This window comes from Zootoca vivipara, chromosome 10 (genome assembly GCF_963506605.1).
Source record: "Zootoca vivipara chromosome 10, rZooViv1.1, whole genome shotgun sequence".
NCBI lineage: Eukaryota > Metazoa > Chordata > Lepidosauria > Squamata > Lacertidae > Zootoca > Zootoca vivipara.
The window spans coordinates 28,028,125-28,053,858 of NC_083285.1; the positions used below are offsets into that span (position 1 = coordinate 28,028,125).

General features: G+C 42.9%; 1 protein-coding gene across 1 annotated transcript in view; it reads left to right on the forward strand.

The window, feature by feature from the left end:
* The first annotated feature begins 327 nt into the window (after positions 1–327).
* Positions 328–25,734, forward strand: part of FRS2 (fibroblast growth factor receptor substrate 2) — a 46,001-nt gene continuing 20,594 nt past the window's right edge. The window contains exon 1 of the mRNA XM_035127115.2: positions 328–675. The gene's annotated coding sequence lies outside the window, so the exon portion shown is untranslated. The remainder of the gene's footprint in view (positions 676–25,734) is intronic.

Below are 25,734 nucleotides of genomic sequence, written 5' to 3' on the forward strand. Positions count from 1 at the left end.
TAGCTAGGCTTTTTAAAGGCGCCGCACAAGACTCTTGACTGAATTTCCTCAGCAAAGGGGGAATTGCATAGGAATGCAGCCTGATCGTGTTTATTCAGGAGGCGATTCTGTTGACATGCAGATCAGGGGATAACCGTCGCGCTCACAGTGACCCATCCCCCGCCCTGAAAAAAACGCGCGCCCCTTTCCTGGTGCTGTGATTTCCAGGAGCTTGCAAAACGCCTTCCACCCCCCCCCCCATCCCCAAAGCAGGCGTTGCATAGCAACGGCGAAAGGTGGCGCCCTCGAAGGCGAGGCCTAGGCGGTCTGTGGGTGGCGGTTGCTGCTGCTGCTGCTGCTGCTGCCGCCAACCTCCTTTCTTCTTCCCCCTTCCCTCTCCCGCTGGGCAGGGCGAGGAGCCCCAAACCGAGGGAGACCGGCGCTCTCCCTCCGCCCCCTCCTCCTCCCCCGCGCCCCCGCTCGCGCTCTTTCTCCCTTCAGCGCTTCTGTTCCTTTGCTCCGGAAGGAGTTGCCCGCTTGGCCTAGGAAGTTGTCCTGGGCAGAGTCCGGCCCAGAGCGAGGCCTGTGGCTGCCGCTCTCGGGAAACGGCAGCTCGGGGTTGGAGACCAGGCAGCGAAGGACTCCTCCGGGCTGCTCCCTTCGGCCACCCGGAGGCGGCTTGGCCTCATGAAGAAGGTAAGCGCCGAAATCTGCCTTGGCAGCGGCGGCGGCGACAGCACCCCCCCCATTGCCCCGGGCCGGGCGCCTCCATTGCGGGGAGCTCCCTCCGCTCTCTCCGCTCGCTTCCTCGGCCTGGCTTGGCGGGCTGAGGGGGCCGCTTTTTTCCGGCGGCGGGGTGGGCGGCAGAATGGGAAGGCGGGCTGTGTGTGTGTGTGTGTGTGTGTGTGTGTGTGTGTCTCCCCCCCCCTAAAAAAAACCACCGCCCATTCTCCCTCAGTGGGTAGGAGAACCCGAGGGAGAGAAGCGGGAAGGCGGCGGCGGTTCTTGCAGACACCGGGAAAAAGGCTCGGGAGAGGGGGCAGAGGGATGGGAAGGGCGGCGGGTGCCTGAGGGAGGGAGTGTGTATGTGTGTGTGTGAGTGAGAGAAAGTGCTTGGTGTGCAGAACGTGAAACGCTTCTGGTGGGGTGAGTAAGTGGCGGCGGCGGACTGGTGTAAACAGTCTGCCGCCCTGACTGCGGTTTAGGCTGGGCAGCTCCCGGGGCTCGAATGGTCCTTGGAGGCTACGACCGTCGAGGTGTGTTGACGCCAAGCGTTTCTTTCCCAGGTGTAGGTCTCAGGGGTCAGCTAGCGTCGTCTTTCTCCTGGTTTTTTTGGTTAAGAGGCAGTTTGTCCCTGGATACTGTCTAGTTAGGGGTGGAGAATAACCTCCATAGACAATCTGAAGAAGTGTGCATGCGCACGAAAGCTCATACTAATGACAAACTTAGTTGGTCTCTAAGGTGCTACTGGAATGTTTTTTTTACGTATTTTGTTTCGACTATGCCAGACCAACACGGCTACCTACCTGTAATTCCATAGACCATTCACTCTTTCCCGTTTGTCCGTGGTTATAATAATAATAATAATTTATTATTTACACCCCGCCCATCTGGCCAGGTTCCCCCAGCCACTCTGGGCGGCTTCCAACAAAACAGAAATTCTAAAATACAGAAATCCATCAAACATTAAAATACAGAAATCCATCACACATTAAAAGCTTCCCTAAACAGGGCTGCCTTGAGATGCCTTCTAAAGGTCTGGTAATTGTTGTTCTCTTTGACCTCTAGTGGGAGGGCATTCCACAGGGTGGGTGCCACTACCGAGAAGGCCCTCTGCCTGGTTCCCTGTAACTTGGCTTCTCGCAATGAGGGAACTGCCAGAAGGCCTTCGGTGCTGGACCTCAGTGTCCGGGCAGAACGATGGGGGTGGAGACGCTCCTTCAGGTATACCGGACCGAGGCCGTTTAGGGCTTTAAAGGTCAACACCAACACTTTGAATTGTGCTCGGAAACGTACTGGGAGCCAATGTAGGTCTTTCAGGACCGGTGTTATGTGGTCTCGGCGGCCGCTCCCAGTCACCAGTCTAGCTGCCGCATTCTGGATTAGTTGTAGTTTCCGGGTCACCTTCAAAGGTAGCCCCACGTAGAGCGCATTGCAGTAGTCCAAGCGAGAGATAACTAGATCATGCACCACTCTGGAGAGACAGTCAGTGGGCAGGTAGGGACTCAGCCTGCGTACCAGATGGAGCTGATAAACAGCTGCCTTGGACACAGAGTTGACCTGTGCCTCCATGGACAGCTGTGAGTCTAAAATGACTCCCAGGCTGCGCACCTGGTCTTTCAGGGGCACAGTTACCCCATTCAGGACCAGGGAGTCCTCCACACCCGCCCGCCTCCTGTCCCCCACAAACCGTACTTCTGTCTTGTCAGGATTCAATCTCAATCTGTTAGCCGCCATCCATCCTCCAACTGCCTCCAAGCACTCACACAGGACCTTCACCGCCTTCACTCGTTCTGATTTAAAAGAGAGGTAGAGCTGGGTATCATCAGCATACTGATGGACACCCAGCCCAAACCCCCTGATGATCTCTCCCAGCGGCTGCATATAGATGTTAAAAAGCATGGGGGAGAGGACAGAACCCTGAGGCACCCCACAAGTGAGAGCCCAGGGGTCTGAACACTCATCCCCCCCCCACCACTTTCTGAACACGGCCCAGGAGGAAGGAGCGGAACCACTGCATGACAGTGCCCCCAGCTCCCAAGCCCTCTAGACGGTTAAAGTTGCTTATGTGTGTTTTGGCTGTAGAAAGGCAGTGAGTGCATGTATACTGTTTTCACCTGGAAGAAAATCTTAACCTGCATTTTCATTGCAAAACTTATGCAGAAGTAGAACTACATTCTTCCAGAATGTTGCCACTTGCATAAAATATAACAATGTCTTCACATTTTAGCTAGTTGCCATCTAGAGATGTGTGTGTGTGTGTGTGTGTGTGTGTGTGTGTCCCGCCCCCCTCTGTGCATGAAAAACTTATGGGACAAAATGAATACCAATTGAATCTGAATTTTGTTTTGAGAATACAGTATAGGCCTTTTTTCCATCTCAGCTAATGTATAGTGTTAGGGGAAGAACATGGATTTGTTGTTGTTGTTTAGTCGTGTCTGACTCTTCGTGACCCCATGGACCATAGCACGCCAGGTTCCACTGCCTTCCGCAGTTTGGTCAAACTCATGTTCGTAGCTTCGATAACACTGTCCAACATGTATTTAGGGAAGCAGATTTAAGTGCCCATGGAAATATTTTGTTCTGAAAGCCAAAAGGAGATGAGGACAAAAAATGATCCCTGGTGTTGGCAGTATTTTGTTCTGCACCAGCAAATAGAAAGTATTATGATAAAAAGTGTCCCATATAATTTTTTGTAACAACTGATACTTAAGTGCCCTTCTTTTCGCACCACACACATGAACATGTTTGGGGACACACTGAGATACATTTGAATTTGGCTGGGGGTAGAATTTATTTATTTTTGCTAGGAAGATGGCAATAACAATTCAGTAGAGCCATGCAATACTGAACATTGGAATGTCGGGTACAAGTTAAACTCTGTCTTATATTTGAAATATAAATTTAATATTTAATTACATCAGTGTTAGTTGAGTCCCCTTTGGGGATGTGATAGGTGTGTCCCCAGCCTAGGATGACAGCTTGCCTTCTGTCATGGGCAGGGAGGATCTTGGGGAAGACAGGTGTCTCTCTGAGGAAGCTACTTATCTGCAAGTGGGGAGAAGATCCTGGTAGTGGGTGACAATCATTGGGAACATAGATGCTGGGTTTGTGGTGGATGTGCAGACAACAGGGTGACTTGCCTGTCTGGCATGAAGGTTGCAGATGATGCCTGTTGCCTAGATTGTCTGGTAGATAGGATTTGGGGTGGGGGTGGTCAGTTGTCATGGTGCATGTTGGCTCCAGTGACATGGGGAAATGTGGTTGAGAGTTCCTGGAAATAAAATTTAGGTTGCTAGGGTAGGGTGTTGAAAGCCAGGACATTCAAAGTAGATTTTTGTGAAATGCTGCAGGGCCAACTAGACAGGCACAAAAATTAACAAGTATTGCGTGATGTCTCCCACCTGTGCTTGGTCACAAATGCAGAGGCTGTCATCATATGAAAGGGAGTCTGAGGAACAGAGGCAAATAGCACCGCAATGAGACAAAGTTCTTATTGACAGAAATAAAAACTTACAAATCACTGGGTCTGGATGGCATCTACCTGTAAGTTCTTAAAGAACTCAAATGTTCTCAACCCTGGGATTGTAGTGAATGACTGGATGCAGATGTATGTGGACTTAATGTGCAGTAGCTGTGGAAAGTGCAAATTCCATGCTAGGGTTCATTAGGAAGGGCATTGAAAATTGATAACATAATGCCATTATACATTTCTTTGGTGTGGTCACACTTTGCACACTGTGTACAGATCTGATTGCCTCACCTCAAAAAGCTATAGCAGAGCTAGAAAAGGTTCAGAAGAGGGCAGCCAAAATGATCCGGGGGATGGAGCAACTCCCATAGGAGGATAGGTTACAATATATTTGGGGAATTTTAGTTTAGAAAAAAGGTGAGTAAGAGGGGACATGATAGAAATTTAATTGCAGAAATTTAATTGCAGGGGGTTAGACAAAATACCCTAAAGGTCCCTTCCAATTCTACAACTCTCTGATTCTATGAAAATCATGCATTGTGTGGAGAAAAGTAGACAGAGAAAATATTAGAACTCATGGAGATCCAATGAAGATTCAGATTGGAAGATTCAGGACAGACAAAAGAAAGTACTTCTTCACACAGTGCTTAGTCAAACTGTGGAATTTGCTTCCACAAAAGGATACTGATGGCCACCAACTTGGATGGCTTTGAAAGAGGATTAGATTAATACATGGAGGATAAGGCTATCAGTGGCTATTAGCCATGATGGCTATGTTCTGCCTCCACTGTTACAGGCAATGTGCCTCGAATGCCTGTTCCTGGGAATTGCTAGTGAAAAAAGTGCTGTTGAGCTCAGGTTCTGCTTGCAGGTGTCCCATGGGCAATTGGTTGGCCAGTCTGAGGACAGGGTGCCGGGCTTGGGCCTTTGGTCTGATACTGTAGGATTCTTGTGTTCTTATGTACAGAGGGTACAGAAAGCACCGATGTTCCTTAAATGTCGAACTTTTATTTTTAAAGTAACTTGATCTTATTTTTTAATCAACTGCCTGCATTACTTAAATATGCACTTTTCCTAAAGTTGATTAAAAAAACCCAGGCAGGTTACAATTTTTTAAAGTAAGTTTTTCAGATGACTTCTGTTTCGAGAATGACAGTGTTATTTTTTTAAAAAAAGGCAAGGCCAGGGGTGTGGCATAATCTAAGTGATAATCACTAAAATCTTGGAATGCTGAATGAACATCTGGCTGTGTGCAACTTGTACAACCAGGTCAATGCAAGTTTATGCTGATACACATTACACACCTGTAGAAAGGTTATTTTCATATGTACTGTAGTATGATTAATCAAAGAGGTAAGAGCTTGTAAATTGTTTGTATTGAGGGCTAATCCAATGTTAACATAGTCTTCAGTTTCCTAAGTTGGACTCAATTAGCTTTTTAAATATGTATTTTTATTTTTATTTGTTTTTAGTTGTTGTAAAGGTATAAATATACTCATGTGCATTTGGAATTACATATTTACATTAATAAAAAATACTGAATGAATGATAGCATGGGGGGGAAATAACATGATGGATATATATTTGTGTTTTAAATTTTTCTTATCTAAAGCATTTTTACTTCATAGTCAATATAATATTTTATGTACATAATTTTAATTATTCAAAAATGTGTGTTTTGCCTAGCTCTGTTGCTGGGAAAGTCTTTGCCCCGAACTTGACACAACCAATTGGGTTGCATCCAGTGCACCATTTGGTAAAGGATGCTAGCATAAGGGGAATTCCCCATCTCTTGTCCCTCCTTCAACCCCTTCACCCATCAGAAGCTTCTCCTGAGGGTCAGTGGATCTTCAGGTAAGACCTAGGATGTGGGGTAGGGTATCTCTACCATATTGTCCTCGTTCATCCTCCCTGCTTCAGCCCTCTGTGCCATCACTCCAGTCTTTTCTTGAGAATGCCCCCAACTTTGATAGATTTGATGGATTGCAATGAAGGTGCAGTGATGGATTCCCTTTGTGTGAGCTTCGTTGAGTCAGTGTTGCATTGGATACAATCCTGTTTTTCCTGGGTGGAGCTTAAATCCTTATCCCAGGGAGTTATGAGGGTGCTGTGTTATATTTATTATTAGTTGACCCTCCCATGCATTGCTGTGGGTTATCCCTGTGGCTGCCCCCACCCTGTGACGATCCATGATGCGTTCCTGTGCCTGACTCAGGGTCATAGCTGTCAAGTTCTCCCTTTTTAAAAAAAGGGAAATTCCCTTATGATGAATAGGCTTCCTCGCGAGAAAAGGGAAAACTTGACAGCTATGTTCAGGGTCAATGTTTCCCAGGAAAGGGGGAGGATGTGTCTGTTTCCCTCTGGACTATCTGCCCCCCCCCTGGTTGTGTCTCATCCCTGTGTTTACTCCCATCCTGTAGCGACCCATGAGGTATCCCGTCTCCCCCTCCCCCCACCCTGTGGCTCCCCCACCCTGTGTCAGCCCATGACCTATTTGGGCCCCTCCTCCCCCCCCACCCAGGGCTCCATTTGGGATAGTATTTAAAGGGCTGTAGAGCTGAGGCCTAGTCTGTGGGCTGTAAAGTAGAGCCGAGGCCTAGTTTGTAAAGTACTGTAGAGCAGAGCCCTAGTTTGTAGGCTTTAAAGTAGAGGCGAGGCCTAGGTTTGGGCTAGTATTTAAATGCGAGCTGAGGCCTCCACCCTGTATCTCCATTCCTTGGCCCCAGCCTGACTCTGTGGGTTGTCGGGTAATGGCCACCTTGGTGGTTTCAGTTGCTTGGTTGATGACATCATTATTTGGCACCGCCCTTCAGAGCTTTTGCTGGTGAAAGTGCGTGATCTGCCTTTCTATTGGATGCTGCTGGAGTCTTCAGAGCTTCTGCTGGTAATGTATAATTTGTGGGCCCTTTTTGTGTTTAATCATTATTTTAGGTGTGAAAGGTGTGTTTTTTTGAAAAAAATTTTTACGTCAGATCTCTCCCTGATGGGCAAGGTACGCTTTGCCCTAATTTGATGCAATTCAGTTCAGCGGTTATGGTACAAGGGTGTTACCTCCGCGCACACAGTGTCTACATTTATATATATATAGATTCCTCACTTTAAGTGTCATAAATTAGTACTTGTGAGAAGGGTAACACCATTTGAGCTCCTATTTTTTGGGCAGCCTGGGAACTTGCAATAGCACGATCTATTCTGCCTGTGTGCTGTTGGTGCTATTTTGTCATATTGTGCTTGGTGGTGCAGGGTGTGTATGCCTCATTGTGAGTTCATTGGTTGCCTTTACGGGTGGCATGTTGGTGTTGTCAGCACAGTCCCTGAGTGGTGGGTGCTGTTTACAGGAACTCTGTATCTTTAAGAGTCCCCCCCCCCCCGGTTGCATATTTCCCCCTCTGTTCCTGGGAAGAGCATGCATTGAACAAGTCAGCTGCTCTGCTACCATAGAGGTTGTCATATCCTTGGTCCCACCCAGTGTAATGTGAGAATAGTATTACTCTGCACATGTGACATTAAGTGCATGAATTATTCTTGTTACTTCTCTTTAACAATGCCTAAAGACTTCAAATGGAATGGATTTTCCCCTGTTTCTATGGGGCACCTAATACCATGGAATATTTATTGCCTATGAGTCAGTAAAGACAGAGATGTCATTCAGTGATCTCTTGCCAGCTTCAGAGATGGAAGAAGAAATATCAGAGGGTAGAAATATAAGGGCAAGAGAAAAATTGGTTCTTCTTTCTAAGAAATGTCAAATTGAGTTTTATGTATAAAATGTTTAAAGAAAAATTATCCAGTGTTTGCTGCATTACTTTAATGGCCATATCTGCCAATTGCAGCTGTGGCAAGCTGTTTATTTAGCAGTATAGGAAAGTGAAACAGATTGGATTGCAGAGAATTTATTTTTCATACCTGTCTAATTGCAAACACTCTGAACTGTGTGTTTGCAACTAGCAATTTTTTTTTTACCATCCATTGAATGCTTTCATTTATTTATTTTAAAAATATGCTGGTGGGTGGGAGAGAAAAGCTCCTACATCAGTAGTAGTGATGCCAAATGGGGGGGAAAGCATGCCTAGGCAGCTGGATGGGTCATTCCTTGAGAAGGTGGTGTGTGAGCCTGTCAAAGCTGCTTAAGGAACATCAGCTTTTATTACTTATGAAAATGTTAGTCATATAATTGTATTTCATATTATCGGCCCTGTTTAGGGAAGTTTTTAATGTTTGATGCTGTACTGTTTTTAATATTCGGTTGGAAGCCGCCCAGAGTGGCTGGGGAAACCCAGCTGGATGTGCGGGGGTATAAATAATAAATTATTATTATTATTATTATTATTATTATTATTATTATTATTATTATATTGGGGCTCCAACATTTTTGGCTGGCTTCGGATGCAAAGTCAAAAAAATGTAAAATCCTTCAATTGCTGTTGTTTGGCCAACAGCAGCCAAATACCCTTTCCTCCTCCCTTTCTGTAAGGTCTGGAGCTTAATGTTTTGGCCACTGTGTGTCTGAGTTGCTCCGGCTCAAGTTCTTTCACCTAATGTTGAAGCTCTGAGCAGGCTGAGATCATTGCCCACCACTACCGAGGTTGGGAGAAAGGTGGCTCAGCTTGTGTGCCAAATAGCATCATCAATGATGAGCATAGAAAGTAGAAATGTGTGAGTCTGCATTGGAGCTTTTCTTAGTCTTTCTATCACTAAGACTGATTCCAGAATGGTAGCCAAGTGTAATCCTAAATTGGCAAGCACATATATAAATGGGGGAAGGAGACTAATGGTTGCAATTTGGTGGTTTCACATTGCAGTCTTCCTTTTCTTTTAATTCAGTATGGCCACCTTAAGGTCAGTTTCAGAGTGTCTTGGTGGGTTGAAATGTTCACTTACTGGTTTTTGGATATTTCCATTTCTGATGTCAGATTGTGTCCGTTTATTTTCTGCATAAAGAAGGAATGCAGCATGGCATTGGAAGATACACAAGTGATTAACATCATGTTGTGATTGACATTATCATTGCCTGAGTACATGTGGGGACAAAGTTGACATCTCAGTTTGTTGCCAAATTTGGTTTCTTTATTTGTGTGTCATGTGGCCTGTTGTTGCTGGTAAGTAGTTTTTTTAGGCTGGCTTGGTGGGCTAGCTGTACAGTAATCAAGTACAGGCCTACCACCCAAACCTTTGAGAGGGATGTGTCATTTTGCAGGATAGGCGGAAGATCAGTGACACATTTTAGTGGTTTAGCTGGGAGCAGTAGGTTAGAACAACTGAGGTTCTGTATTTTTTCTTCTTCTCAGGCTGTGCAGTAGTAGATTATTGCTAGGTTCCATCTGGCTTTGTAGATCTGCTTTCTCACTTCATTTGATAGGTTTAAACTGTAAGCTATCAGAGTCTGTCTCATGAATCTGAGCAGATGGAGTTGTTTCATATACAGTATACAGCTCGGTTGTAGACAATAGATTTTGTGTTAACGTTCTTGATGGCAGCTGGAAGCATAAGAGTATGTGTGGTTGCGAATAAGTTTCCATTGTAATGTATTGCTTATATGTCTGTTATGTAGTTGCAAAGTAACATCCAGAAACCTGTTGCATAGAATGGTCTTAGGTCAGATTTTTTGTGAGGTGAAAGTTTTTTGAAGTCATAGTGGATGTTTCAAAGTATATGTTTACTATCTGCTGATACCTACTACCTAAGATACTTGTTTTGAGGGACTTCTCCAGGCCAGAATAGAAATTTGGACTGTACCCACTTTTCTCTTTCCCATTTTTAAACGGGATATTTACAGAAAAGGGCAGTTTTATTCATTAATTATTGACATGTATAATATGCTTCAGATTACAATAACTGATCTGTTAGTTACTGTATCATGCTAATCTGCAACAAGTTAAAAACATGCTACAGTGATTTTTTAAAATAAAAACAACCTTAGTTTAGTGGCAGGTAGCTGCATTTATCTTGCAAAAGTCAAAGCCCATAGTCATGATTACTGCTCACTTTTCTCATGGAATTATAACATTTACTTACCATCCTTTTTCCTGCTGTGACTTCATCTTAATTGTTTATTTTTAATAACATCTGTAACAGCTTTGTTACAATAAGCCTTTGTTGGCTTATTGTTGTGATTAACCTGAAAATTACTCACCTAGTCACAGCCTGGGTGGTGGCATATTTAGATTGCTGGAATTCAGATGATTAAGACACAAGTTCAAATTCCTGCTTAACCAAGAGGCTTAATGAGTGACTGACCTGCCTTACTTTCTCTCAGTTTACGTTACATGTTAGGATAGTAGTGGGAATAAAATGGTGGTGAGAGGACAACTATGGAAAGTCAGGATAAAAATAATCATACTAGTACTCACAAATACACAATAGATAACATACAAAAAATCTGATGGCAATTTACCAGTTTTAGTGATGACTTTTTTTTTATTAGACATGAATAATAGTAATATTTTAGTAGTATGCATGAATAATGAAAAAAATTCCATGTGTAAATGACTTATTCAGTCAGTGCTAGCAAGTTGCTTTTCATTTTTTAGATTAAAAGTTGGGATTCTGAAGACTGATACAATAGCTATATCAGGGTTGGCAAGGGGGGTTACAGTATTGTGTTTCACCTGTGGATTGCATGTAGACCATCTCTCAATTATATGACAGTTCAGTATCTTCAGAGTTTAACCTATCTGTTGAGTTGTACTTGCCTTAGTAGCCTAGTGCTGAGTTATTTCATTGTAAGGAATAAGCCACTTGTATATACCATACATACTCTGTAGCCCTGGCAAAATCAGCAATTATGCTGCTTGTAAAGTCAGTAAGAGACAGAGTGTAAGGCCTGAGTTCTTAGGAATGCTTAACAGAGGAAGGGCATGATACCAGTGCAATAAAATAAATGTGTGAGTTGTGCGTGACATCAATGTACTACAGACCATAAAGTGACTCACAATAGCACCCTCTTCTGTATCCTGCATCTCCTGTTGCTGAGCGGGTGAAATCCCATGCTGTCTGTCTTGCATACATCTTACAAGTTTTCCTCTCTTCTTTGTCCCACTGTGGTGGTCCTCTCATAGGTCTAGAGATGCTTGACATCTTCCTACTAGAAGAAAGAATGAGAACAGCACTCTTTAACAATTCTATTCTCATCTCTTTCCTTTTAAACTCTGTTAATGGTTGTTCCATCTGTTTGTAAGGCATGTACCACAGCATGGCTGTACCACAGTGTGAAACTAAAAGGCTGCTCTTATAGCTTGATATTTTTATAGAATGCTGTATGTAGCTACTATAAGCACATATTTACTTCACTTTTAGTTCTACTGTAAGGTAAAGGTAAAGGGACCCCTGACCATTAGGTCCAATCGTGACCGACTCTGGGCTTGCGGCGCTTATCTCGCATTATTTACAGGGAACCAGACAGAGGGCCTTCTCGGTAGTGGCATCCACCCTGTGGAACGCCCTCCCAGCAGATGTCAAGGCAATAAGTAGCTATTTTACTTTTAGAAGACAACTGAAGGCGGCCCTGTTTAGGGAAGTTTTTAATGTTTGATGCTGTACTGTTTTTAATATTCGGTTGGAAGCCACCCAGAGTGGCTGGGGAATGGGCGGGGTATAAATAATTAATTGTTGTTGTTGTTGTTGTTCTTATTATTATTAGCCAAGGCAGCTGGTGTACAGCTTCCAGGTCATGTGACCAGCATGACAAAGCCGCTTCTGGCGAACCAGAGCAGCACACGGAAACACCGTTTACCTTCCCGCTGTAGCGGTACCTATTTATCTACTTGCAATTTGATGTGCTTTCGAACTGCTAGGTTGGCAGGAGCTGGGACCGAGCAATGGGAGCTCACCCCGTTGCGGGGATTCGAACTGCCAACCTTCTGATCGGCAAGCCCTAGGCTCTGTGGTTTAACCCACAGTGCCACCCGCGTCCCAGTTCTACTGTACTTTGTCCAAAATGCTTGTGTTAGGCTATAATGAGCTGGCTTTTTCTTGGCTTCTGTTCTTGGTTTGTTTGGAGAGAAGCAAACCACAAGTGCTGGTTCGCACATAATGCTAAGCCAGTGCTCTGGTTTGTTTCTTCCCAGAGTGGCAGAGGCAGAAGCAGAGATGGAGGCAGTAAAGAACAGCATACCTTGGCGAGTCTGCATTAAACTTTTCCTTATTTTTAACTATGGTTTAATGTTATGTACAAATCAGGCCAATCAATAAAACAGTTAACATTTCCAATTTAAAATCCAAATTAAAACAAATAACACTCTTTTTAATTGAGAGCGTATGCTACTTTTGGGGGGAAAATGTTTATTTTAGTTATCAGATTATTTTGTGGCTGCTATGTGTAAGTTACAGTCTCACAAAATAGATGTTCTAGTAGATTCCAGTACAGTATATAGACATGGGGTTCTCTTCTGAGTAAGCATGTTTTAGGATGGAAGTCCTTGGATTGTATAATCTTTTTAAAAAACAAATCTTTCACTTTTAACCAACTACTTAAATACATGTGTGTAATTCATCAGGGTTGTGTTTTGCTTTTCCATCACAAATATGTACAAATGCTAGTCACTGAAAATGACAAAACCTGGATTTAATTCAAGAGCTGAAAATAGTGTTAGCTTTTATGCACTGAAAAATATCAAGCGGGGAGGGATAAATAAGAGACTGTATTTGAGCAACTAAGCACTTAGGTTCATCTGTGCCAAATGTTTTTCCAAAGTAGGTTGTATACTACACCAATTAAAAAGATGTACCGTAGCTGCAAGTGGTTTTAGGTTTGTTTGACTTGTTCCTAGGAGGAGAAAAAACTAAACCATGGAAAAACCTAAACAATACGGTCTGAGTAGGGAACAATAGCCTGCTCTCAGTGTGAATATTATTGGAATAATATGCATGGACTTCATTAATTGCCTGTTTAAATGTCCTTATTTGAGTCAGTCCCAAACATGTTTTGAGGAATCTTAGCTGAGAGTGGGCTGTTCAAGGGACCCTACTGTTCGTTTATGTAGTTATTTATTTTGACAAAGTCCATCTGAGGTTACACTGTTAAATACTTCAGAGGTTTTATGTAACAAAATAAAACCTTTTTTTTCAAGTTTTTATTTAAAGTGTTTTTTAGTTTTTTTTATTTATACTCTGCATTTTATGTTCCAAACAGAAACCCAGGGCAACTTGGAACACCTCATGCAGAGCTATTTTGTTTTTCTGGTAAACTATGTCAGCTGATGGGTAGTTAATTTTTGATAATGAATTTTGCCATTCTCAAAGAATATTTTGAAGAAGAAAAATACCAACCCATTGAATAAATTTCTGGTAGGGGGAAATGGGAGAAGAGAACAATATTGCAAGAGAACAATGTTTTTCCAGCTCGGGACTGAAATATTGACAGTCCAGTGATGCTTAGCTAACTTTATTGGCTTTATTGTATTCCAGTAAGGGTTAAATTAAATTGTTGTAACCTGCCCTGGCACATCATGGTGAAGGGTGGGTAAGAAATCATATAAAGAATAATGGTAATAACTAGTAATAAGTAATGTAACCATTTCCAATTTTGACAGCAGTACCACAACAAATAGTCTGGCTGGCACTGAGTGATGATGGCTGTACCATAACTATGGCTTTGCCCTCTAAGCTTCTCTACTTAAGTTTCATTTGGTCAAATCTGTTCCATTATCCCTTTTTCCAGCCCATTTCTGCTACTCTTAATCGTTGGCTCTGATAATTTTGAATATATTTCAGGCAGCACAACAAGACCTTTTTATTTCAGCAAGTGGAAGATATGCGAAGTATCCAATGAAATGCTTCAATTAGTGTAGGGACTTCTGGCTATGCAGTGGAACTTCCTCTCCCTGTACATCCCATAAATATGTTATTGGGGTTCTCCCAACCCTCTGGAGCAGATTTGGGGAGAGTGTGGCAGGCCCATGGGGAGAGGAAGGGGGAAAGAAGTTATTCTTGTGCTAACAGAACTACTTGGATACTGCCCTCTGTCTTTTAAGCCCCCCACCTTGACCAATTCAAATTTAGCTTGGGGAGGAGAGGGACTATGCTTTTAAATTCAAAATGAGTAATCTGTAAAGAGTTAAAGGACTCCTGACAGTTAAGTCCAGTCGCAGACGACTCTGGGGTTGCGACGCTCATCTTGCTTTACAGGCCGAGGGAGCCGGCATTTGGCCACAGACAGTTTTTCCGGGTCATGTGGCCAGCATGACTAAGCCGCTTCTGGCGCAGCGGAACACCGAAACCAGAGCAGCGCACGGAAACACCGTTTACTTTCCCGCCAGAGCAGTACCTATTTATCTACTTGCACTTTTTTTGCATGCTTTCGAACTGCTAGGTGGGCAGGAGCTGGGACTGAGCAACGGGAGCTCACCCCGTCATGTGGATTCGAACCGCCAACCTTCTGATTAGCAAGCCCAATATGTAAATGTCTGAGCTAGTTTGAATAGCATGTTTTCAAGGGGGTTTGCAGAGGATGATGATTTTGACTTTGCCATGGTTTCCCACAAAACAGATACTGTACATTACATTAATATGAAAAATCTCAATGACAGACAAATTTATCAACCTTCACAGTAACTGCACAGCTCTTTGTCTTCTGCATGTCAGTGTATTCACAGTTCTGAGAATCTCATCTTTAAAAATACTAATACTCCTTCTCCTCTTCCTCATGATTTTAGAGAGATCCGAACACTTGCAGATGCTGTTTGTGACAAGCTACGTTGCTCCTAAATGGGCTAGGTGGGTGAGCTTGTGTGCCAAAGCTACAATTTGCACAATTGTTAACACCATTTCTCTTAACACAATCTCCTTATCATGAAAGATGTGCAGCACAGGCAAAAAATCCCAAACCATAAATGTCAGGGGGGGCGGGCTTCCTCTCTTCACACAGTCACCACGAGAGGCTCCTGACGCTTTAATAGTCTTTATTTACAGTGTAAATTTACAAGTGGTCATTAGCATCAGTTCAGATCTCTGCTGAGTTCTGCGTCCACCCCGCCAACATGCCAGGAAATGGCGAACCCGCTCACTTCACTTCATCTTTTTGCCCGTCCTTTTCTCCATACTCTAGTCTAGTGAGAGCGGCTTAAACCCCCCCCCCCCAAAAAAATCTGAGCGTCTCTCCCTCCCTCCGGGAAACGTGACACCTCTGGCTCATCCCTGACAATAAATTTGAGGAAGTGATGCAGAATAGGAGTTTAGCAAATTAAACACACACATGCAGGAAAAATGTAACATTAAGAATGAGTGCCTAGTTCATTTTTTTCTTGGTGTGGAGATTCTATTTTTTTTAAAAAGTGCACAGTGCGTAATTGTCTTCACTGTATGTACCCTAAGAGTACTGTTTGTACAAAACAAATTGTTTCTTGCGTGTCTGTTACAGAGTTAACCTTTTGCACACCTGGCATGACCAGTGGCTTAAAGAGATAAGCCAAAGAAAGACCCCTGTACTCCGTAGAGGTGTGGGTGTACCGTATGCGCTAGTTGTATAGTTAATGTGACTGAGAAAGCAAGTGAATAAGTAATTAGAAATGATGCAAGGTGAATTTCCATGGAAGATAGTATGTGCTGGGGCCAGAGTTTGAGGTTTTGGGATTTTGCTCCTAATTATTGTTTGCAAACAGCCTCATATCAGTCTGAGTCAGCTATGAATGACAAAGGTGGATTTCCCCCCTGTATTTCTCTTTAAGGATAGGTGGAAGCAGGAAATCGGTATATGAAGTGCGTGTTCATGAAATGTAAAAGATCAGAGTGAGAAGAAATTTGGACTGTTGATATGGAAAAGAATTGTGCCTTAGTTGACTGATGGACCGTAGTTTACTCAAAATAAAGAGGTGGAAGTTTAAAAACAAACAAATGCAAGAGAATACGTTTTCTAACTTAACATAATGTGATTGAAGGCACCCAGTGGGGCATAATGACTACAGGTTACTTCTCAGTTGCAGTTGGAGGTGCAAAAGCCCACTGCCCTGCCATGTGTAGAGAATTGCTGTAGAAATAATTTTTTTATTTGATCATATTACTAATGTAATTACCTGAATGTGGTTGGGGCTGTTTTTGGGGGGCGGGGGGGGGGCTACACTACAACTGTTTTAGTTCTGTTGCCTGATTCCTCAGCAGGCTACCTATATGCTTGAGTCTAGACTAGTAGTTCTCAAACTTCCCTTCCATGGACCACTTGAAAATTGCTAAGGGTTTTCGTGGATCATTTAATGACATTTCTGCCTGCTGTAGCAATTACGGTGCATTTTGCTAGATACTGTATGCTTTTTATTGTATTTTCTTGCTTCTTTAATTTCTTCTATTGTATCAAATTATTAACAGAGATGTTATGGGCCACCTGAATGAAGCCCATGGACCACTGGTGGCCTGCAGACCACAGTTTGGGAACCCCTACACTAGACTGAGGGTTCAGAAGCATTTCTGGATCAGCAGCTTAATGGCCTCTTTCCACCTTTGCCTGCTTGCCTTGAAAGAGTTGAAATTTCAAAGTATCATTCTGGAATATGTGGAACATTACTAGTGGCTGGAAGAAAAAAAGAGTAAGGCTATTCAAAAGCATAGGTAGCTTTGGGCCAGGAACAGCCTAGTAAGTCTCTTAAGGCACATTATACCTTATAAACGTTAGCTTCAAATTATGTGTTTACGTGCAGGAATAGTCCTTAATCTGAGGCTCATGTCTAAGAATCTGAAACATTCTTCCAGCTCTGATCTGAAGGCTTGTGCAGTGTGGAATTACTAATACTGTAATCCACCTTCCCCAGTATGTGGAAGTTTGTTCCACTAGTTTCAACAGAATGACTTTGTGTCATGTGTTTAGGAATAATGATGCAAAGTTTTCATCATTTCATTCAAACCTTATGCATTCCACTCTGGTTATTTTTCAGACATGAACATCTTTTCTTTCTTTCTTTCTTTCTTTCTTTCTTTCTTTCTTTCTTTCTTTCTTTCTTTCTTTCTTTCTTGTAAACTTTTGTATTGCATAAAAACAGATTGTATTTATCTGAAGCATTTATACCCTGCTCATTAGCAGAGAAGACTCCCATAGCAGTGTACAAAAATCAGTAATAAGAAAGAATAAAATGATTGTTTCATGAAACATTCAGAACAACAGCTTCCTTAATGCCTGTAAGAGGCAGACTTCTCAGCATTTCCCTATATAGCTGAATGCTGATTTGATGTTGATTTCATGGCATTGCTGCTATTCCCTAAATGATCAAGTTTTTAAAAAAGTATAACAAGTTTATCTTAATATTAAAAGTGATGCCTTTCAGATGAATTGTTGGTATATTCTCCACTTCATTGCATCAGCATTAATAATTCGAAAATCAGCTTCCTAAAGATTCACCAGGTGGCAATCTTGGAAACCACTAGCAAATTGAACCATTATTAAGACAGTTGGGTGAGAACTTGCCTCAGGGGAGTTGCCATTTAGTTTTCTGCCTCTCCAGAATGTACTCCATTCTCAATGTTGGAGCTAAGCACTGCTTTCTGGTTAGTAATTCACTCAGCTGATAAGGCAGACTTCATACCTTTAAACTACACACACCATTCTCCTTGGAGGCTAGATGCTGTTTTTTTCTCAGAGAGGTGGCAAGTGTTACGGAAAGTATGAACATCAATTTTCCCTCCCACTTTTTCTGACTATTACAGATTGAGACATTTATTGTGGCAATGGCGGTCTTTGAACCATGTCTTTGGTAATTATGTACCTTTTAGTGAATAGGGCTTGGGGCCATTTTGGTGGCTGTGCCCAAGGTTTGGAAGTCCTTCCCTAGGAAGGCTGCTTAGCCAATTTCAGATGCCCTTCCACTGTCTTGACAAAGACTTAAAAAAGCAACCTAGACACGCCGGTTGAGCTGACTTGACTTCTTAATTTGCAGCTTGCCTTAATAGGTTTTACAGCTCATCTTAATATGTGTGATGTGGCTTTGATTTGTGTTCTCTACTAACTATAAAATGGACTTACTGTATTTTTATTATTACCATTAGCCACCTTTGGTGCTATATGTAGAAAGGCAGCTATAGAGTGGAAATAATAAAGAAAAGTTGCTTGCTGCAGTCATCATATCAAGTGTTCCTACATGTCTACCCATTTCAGCTCAGACTCACTCCTGAAGTCTCACTGGACTTCAGAGGCACTGAAGGTGCCCTGCTTCTCCCTTCAGGGAGGGATAAAGCTGGTAGCAAACACAAATTTTGTTGATCTATAATTGGGGTAGGATAGGCGCTGTGGGTTAAACCACAGAGCCTAGGGCTTGCCGATCAGAAGGTCAGCAGTTCGAATCCCCGCAACGGGGTGAGCTCCTGTTGCTTGGTCCCAGCTCCTGCCAACCTAGCAGTTCAAAAGCACGTCAAAGTGCAAGTAGATAAATAGGTACCACTCTGACAGGAAGGTAAACGGCATTTCTGTGCGCTGCTCTGGTTCGCCAGAAGCGGCATAGTCATGCTGGCCACATCACCTGGAAGCTGTACGCCGGCTCCCTCGGCCAATAAAGTGAGATGAGCGCTGCAACCCCAGAGTCGGTCACGACTGGACCTAATGGTCAGGGGTCCCTTTACCTTTACCTTACAGTAGAACTAAAAGTGAAGTAAATATGTGCTTATAGTAGCTATGCATTGCAGGGGTTTGGAGTAGATGACCCTTGGGTCCCTTACAACTCTGATTTTATGACTGTCAGGAGCTGGGTTCATAAGTGTGTGAGTGTTCCTTCACAGTGTCCTGTTTAAAGAATTTGAAATTGCACAGATGGATATTACAATGGACCTTTGGAGCTTTATCTGTAGAACTAGGGATTTCCGGCAGGATTCTGCTCTGTTTGTAAACAACAAAGATCAGCATGCCTTTGTGGCTAGACAGGGAAAAGAAAGCTCATTGGAGGTCTACAAGGTATTTGTAGACCTCTCCCAAGTAGTCTCTCCCAAGTAGTACTAGGTGCTAGACAAGCGGTAGGATAGCATGTTGGAGCTACTCTTGCGTCATCACAGTCCAACAAGGTTAACTCACTAGTTTCTGTAGAGGCTGCTTTTGGCCAACAATATTTTCCAGAAAAGTTGGGGTTACAAGAAAATATTCGTATGGGAACTGACTTGGATTATCTTACTCCTTAATAAGTACTTTTGGCATGCTATTTCTGTCAAGGAGAGGATTCTGGCACCAGCAGTGAAAATAAAGAAATCCTTCCAAATCTGTGAATCTTACACTGTTGTTAGATGACACACTAGTCCTCCTATCAAGTTTAACAGAGCCTAAGCTTAAATATCTCTTTGGATTCTAGCAGTATACAAACAACTGCTTTTATCTTGAGGTGTCAATGTCCTAAGACAACTCTGTATGCAGCATGAAAGTAATTTCAGCTGCAAGAGAAATGCAATGGACAGTGGAACATAATGAGATATATCCTGCCCTTGCAATTACTTTTTCCTGAACAGTTTCTGTATTTAATTTTTTGATACAGAAAAATGTATTAACTGCCAGTAAACTAATAAGAAAAGCAAGTAAGAATGATTTGAATTGGATATAGCATGGTTGCCAGAATGGAAGGAGAGGATCTCCCTGATGTGCAGCCAGATTTGGGAATTGGAGACAAGAAAAACAGGTGACTGGCTTTTGTGTGTGCATTATTGTAAATGGCATAAGGCCCTTCCTGGGCTGACTGGCGCGTTGCGCCAGGGCGCCGGCCTCTCAGGGGTGAGGGAGCTGCACGGCCCACGTGGAGGTGAGGCTGGGGCGCGCTGCGGAAAGAGCTCCGGCTGCTCCCGAGCCCAGGCGGGGGGGGGGCAGCGGGAGCAGTGCCCGAAAGGGCTCCTTTCAGTGTGCTGTTCCCGCCCTGCCCCGCCGCAACAGCAGGCTTGCTAGCTGCCATTCCAACGGTGCCTAGCAAGCCCGGGGGGGGGGGCGCCGGAGGGATTTTTGCATCACGGCGCTGGGTACCCTTAAGTCGGCCCTGTCTTTCTGTGTACTGCAATAGTAATAAACCCTGTTTGACTCAGTACCGATGTTTACATGTTTCAGTCACACCCAGTAGAGATTATTGCTTGTTTGCTTTCATTCTTGGTTGCTTTGACAGTCAAGATTAGTATGCTAGCACTGTAAAGTATTAAGAACTCTCAGCATGAAGATTACCCCTTGATAGGTGTGGGAAGGTTTCCCCCCCTCAAATACTCTTGAGACATTTCATATTCAAAAAAAGCATGTAAATAGAAAGCAGAATGCTTTGGCAATGCCTACTTGTAGGTTGTAAAGTTCTTTGCATTTGTATTGTGTGCTTTCCAAGTGGCACATAAGTGCTTAGTTGATATTAACCTCATAAAATCCTGTTAAAATCTACTCCAGTGTTTCTACCACTGTTAATGGAGAGATCTTCACAGACTTAAGAAGTTCGCCATCCTTTTCAGAGCTTTGGAGTGTTAGCCCATGCTATGACCTTGTACCTTTTGATTACCAGTATCTCAGCAATAAAATTAAGTGGTTAGCAAAAGAAATTATTTTTACCTAATCAAGTGAAGCCTGGAGTGCAGTAAAAACTGGGAGGGTGAGTGGGCAGAACTGGACATCTTTGAGCACTTGGAAATAAAGTTGGCTCACTATTTGTATTTGTCTGGCAGGGACAGTTGGAGGATTTGTAATTTCATTCCTATCTTTATTAAGAAAGGACCTCAGTATCTGTACTGCATTTTCCCCTTTTTACCAGTGAAAGTCAAAGCAGACAAATTGTATTCTATGAGATAACTTACAAAGTAACTGAAATGTGTTTCTACAATCTTGATTCAGGAAAAATACATTTTTTGGCTATCATGAAAACTGGGTTTGAACTCCTAGAGAATTTTTTGCAGAAGACTTCCATTCATATTTACAACAAACTGTACTATAGATTTATATGGAAGACAAAAGAATCTGATTGCTTCCGCTATGTGTACTTGAAAAAATAAAAATGGGTTCCCTTCTCCTTCCCTCTTATATTTGAGCATAAGTTTTTAAAGCTTTGCAGTAATTTTGTAAAAAGTGTATAAATAATCGGAGTAGTTTAAGTTTGTATTTTAAAAAAATGTGTCAAAATGAAAACATTTAAAAGGGGGCGGCGTTGAAAAGTACAAAGCAGCAACTTTTCTGGAATTGAGAGAAACTATTCCCAACTGGTTGAACAAACATTTTGGTTGCCAGCTAGGGCTGACTTTAAATGGACCAGCTGCCTGTGTCAGCAGCATAGGGTTACCAGGGTAACAGTGACTGTTTAAAGAAGAATGTAGCTGAGAGGGCAAGTTTTTGATCTGTGCGTTAAGGGAAGGAATTTGGTGTGATCATGCATCAGCCCTCCTAATCACACACACTCAAGCACTCAAAGCTATGTGGGCGGTGTGTAGCAATTTACAATTCTGTTGAAGCTTGTGTGAGGCTTCCAATTACTTCATTTTTGTAGGAGCCAAAGCACTTGGAGTGTACTATGAAAATCAGTATATTTGTGATTTTGAGGAATAGTGATGAGCAACTCACTGCTGTATGTGACACACAGTTTGTAACTGCAGAGATAATTGATACCTTCAACCTCTGGATTTTGATGACTTGGCTTTCCCAGGGGCAAGGAACATTCAAATCCATCTTCGGATAACACTTATCTCTAAAGGAACTGTAGATTTAGTCATATGGATCTTTTATATTACTGGCTTTTTTGTTACCTAAATTATTTTATTTCTAAATGATATATTCAAAAGATAGAGATAAAAAGATAAACTAGGCAGTTATCTATCTATCTATCATCTATCTATCTATCTATCTATCTATCTATCTATCTATCTATCTATCATCCATCTATCTATTTATACACCACCCTTCACCTGCAGGTCCAAGGGTGGAAATACACAAAATTAAAACCAAAATCAATCAACTGTATGAAAACCAGCCAACATAAATTACATACAAATCAAATGGCAATAGCTGAGCCTTCCCTTAAAGCTCCACCCCCCCGGCCGATGTGTGTATTCACCCGATGATAAAATGAGAACAATGTCATGATACGACATGGTTTAGAGGGAATGTCATTCCAGAGGCGTGGGATCACACCCATAAAGCCCACCCATGACTCCCCACCATAGCGAGCTTATTGGATAGGGGACGTTAAAAGGGGTTCTCCTGTAATTATTAGCACTCAAGCTGGACAGTATAAAAGGACCCCCCCCCAAATGGGACACAGTCATTTAGGGCTTTAAATACATCCTTAAGGACTTTAAATGAGGCCTAGAATACAGTAGGCAACCAGTGTAATTGTTCCAACCTTAGTTTTACATGTGGGCATCTCTGGGCACCCTGGTTGCTGCGTTTGCACTAGTTGCAAGTTCCGGGCCATATTCAAGGACAAATGGCAATAGCCTAAGCTGGAAGTTTCCAAGACATGGATAACTGAAGCCAAGTTATCTCTGGATCACTAGCTGAACCTTGGCGTAGGCCAGTGATGGGTAACCTTTTGAGCTTGGTGTGTCAAAATTCGCCAAAAAACTGAGCATAGCTTGGGTGGTATGTCACTTCGAGAAAAAAAACATAATTTCGTGATATTTATAGTTTAAATAACAAAAATGTATAATTGTTTCGCCTTAAAAAAAAGGAAAAGAGGGAAGAAAAAAATTAAGTTTACTTTTTTTTTTTTTTACAAAATATCTTAAGGAGAAAAATAAGGCAAAACCCAGAGGTCTTTCCCAGTGGGATGCTGGGCTCAGGCCTTCCTCCAACGGGTCTGCCGCTGGGGAGGTGGGCTTGAGTTGGGCCTGTGCCTCCTCGTGGCCCTCTTCGGCCCACCTCTCCCCTCACTCGGCTATGCTTGCATGGCGGCGGGGCAACAGGGAAGCGATTTCAGCTTACTTGGGTGTCTCTTCTCTCTTCTCGGGATGACGGCGAGGTGGCGGCGGTGGCAGCAGCGAGGTCGAGGTTCTTCTCCCTCCTCCAAGGGCCCCCTCCTCTCCCTTGAGGTGGGGACGACGGGGACGGCAATGGAGAGTGTGGACCCATGTTCTCCTTTGCCTTGTTTTTCCTTCTTTTTCTGGCGGCAGCAGGGCTGGGGCTTCTTTTTTCCTCCTCAGGCCTCCGGAGTGCCTTGAGGCTGTCCGTCAGGTTCGTGGGGTGGGGGTGGGGTCCGGCAGCTCCCCGGTTGCTGCACTGGTGGCCCCCAGTGTCCAAGCGGTGGCGGTGGTGGTTTCGGTGGCTCGGGAGCCCGTCTGGCAGCTCTTGCAGCGCTGGTCACTTTCAGGAGCTCCGCGGCTCCATGCTGACCGCCATCTTGCCTCGCCGGAAGTCCACAAGGCCCCCAGAGATGCATCGCCTGTGACATTCCGCCGCCGGCCAGAAGTGAGGTCTCGGCATGTGGCCGCGTGTCACTGAAAATGGCTATGCGTGTCAGTGCTGACACACATGTCATAGGTTCGCCATCACTGGCATAGGCACTTCTAGCCAGTGAGACCAGCTGCGCCTCAAGTGGCAAAGATGACTCAAAGGAGCACCACTAAACTACATACCTGTTCCATCAAGAGGAGCATGACCCCATCTAGAATATTTTTTTTTTTTTTTGCAGAATAAAACATCTTTATTGATTTTTATAACAGAACAAACAGAACAAATATTTTCCTCTCACAAAAATAAAGATTTTCATTAAACAGACTACAAATTTGTTTTCATTATTATTACCCTGATGACTTCCCGTCACCTCCCATAGCGCGACTCTTCTTTTTTGCGAAGTACATACTTTTCTCTTCGTCCTCTTATAATCTCTTTTGTACATCAATGAATCCAATCATACCGATAATTCTTTTAGGTTCTAATATTACTTTATAGACCAGTCATTCTAAGGCTGCCATGGAAATTACCGAATATCCGTTTCTCTCTTGCATATATCTCTTAAGCACATCCCATTTTTTGGTAAACATCTGTTTCGTAACTCCCCTTAAGTTATCTGTTAACTGAGCCAGCTCTACCATATCTGACAATTTACTTTGCCACTCCTGGAGTGTTGGGAGCGTGTCCCCCTTCCACCTGGCCGCTATTAATAACCGGGCTGCCGCTGATGCATATAAAAAGATCTCCCTATATTTAGCAGGTAAGTCTCTGTTCAGGATTCCCAACAAAAAGGCCTCTGGTCGTTTTTGGAATGTTACTCTAAAGATTTTTTTCATTTCTTCATAAATTGTATTCCAAAATCCTCTAACCATCCGGCATCCCCACCACATATGCATAAAATCTCCTCTCCCTTCCCCACACCTCCAACATCGATCTGATATGTTCTTATACATTTTGGAGAGTTTGGCAGGTGTGAGGTACCATCGGTAAAACATTTTAAACATATTTTCTTTGATGGAATACGACACGGTAAATCTCATGCTGTTCTTCCAGAGGGCCTCCCACTCATCAATCATTATCGTACGCCCGATGTCCTGGGCCCATTTAATCATAACTTCCTTTACAGCCTCTTCCTTGACCTCCCAGTCAAGCAAGAGGCGGTACATTTTTGATATAATTTTGTTATTGTTGTCAAGCAAAATTTTTTCCAATTCGGTTGGTTGATTATTAAATCCTTTCTTTTTATCTTGTTTAAAAGTTTCGTTTAGCTGGTGATAGTCTAGCCAACTCGTTAACTTGTTCTTAATTTCTTCATATGGCCTCAACTTGAATTGACCCTCTTCAATTACCAATAATGATCTATAAGTTACCCAATTGCCTTTCATGTTCTTTTTTTTAACTGCTATGGCTTCCATGGGGGATATCCATGATGGTGTTTTGGGTTCCAATAACCCCTTGTATTTGGCCCACACTTTGAAAAGGGAGCCTCTTATTATGTGGTTGGTGAGTCCTCTGTGCACTTTGTTTTTATCATAATTTAGATAAGCGTGCCAGCCAAATCTTAAATCAAATCCTTCTATATCAAGGAGGTCCGTTTTTTGGAGCAGAAACCAATCTCTCATCCACAGGAAGCATGCGGCCTCATAGTATAACTTAAGGTCCGGTAGGCCAAACCCGCCTCTCTCTTGGATGTCAATCAAGAGAGTATGTTTGATTCTTGGCCTTGCTCCTTGCCATATGAATTTCGATATTTCTTTCTGCCATGATGTTAAATATTTCGTGCCTCCTAATATTGGTAGATTTTGAAACAGGAAGATAAGTTTCGGTAGGACACTCATCTTGATTGCTGAGATGCGTCCCCAAAATGACAATTTTAATCTGCTCCAGATCTCCATATTACGTCTTATTTGTTCCCATGTTTTTATATAGTTATCCTGGTAAAGATTAATATTTTTAGGTGTTAGCCAGATCCCTAGGTACTTAATTTTGGAAGAGAAATTTAAGTGTGTTAATTTTTCAATTTCCTTCTTCTCTTCCGAGGTCAGATTTTTAGCCAGGAGTTTCGTTTTTTTGTTATTTAATTTAAAACCCGCCACTTTCCCGAATTCTTCTATAATTTCTAATAGCCTGATTGTACTCTCTTTAGGGTCCTCTGTCGTAATTATTAAGTCATCTGCAAATGCCCGCAGCTTGTATGTTCTACTACCAAGTGTTACCCCCTTGATCTCCTTCTCTTCTCTGATCTTATTATTTAGAATCTCCATTATTA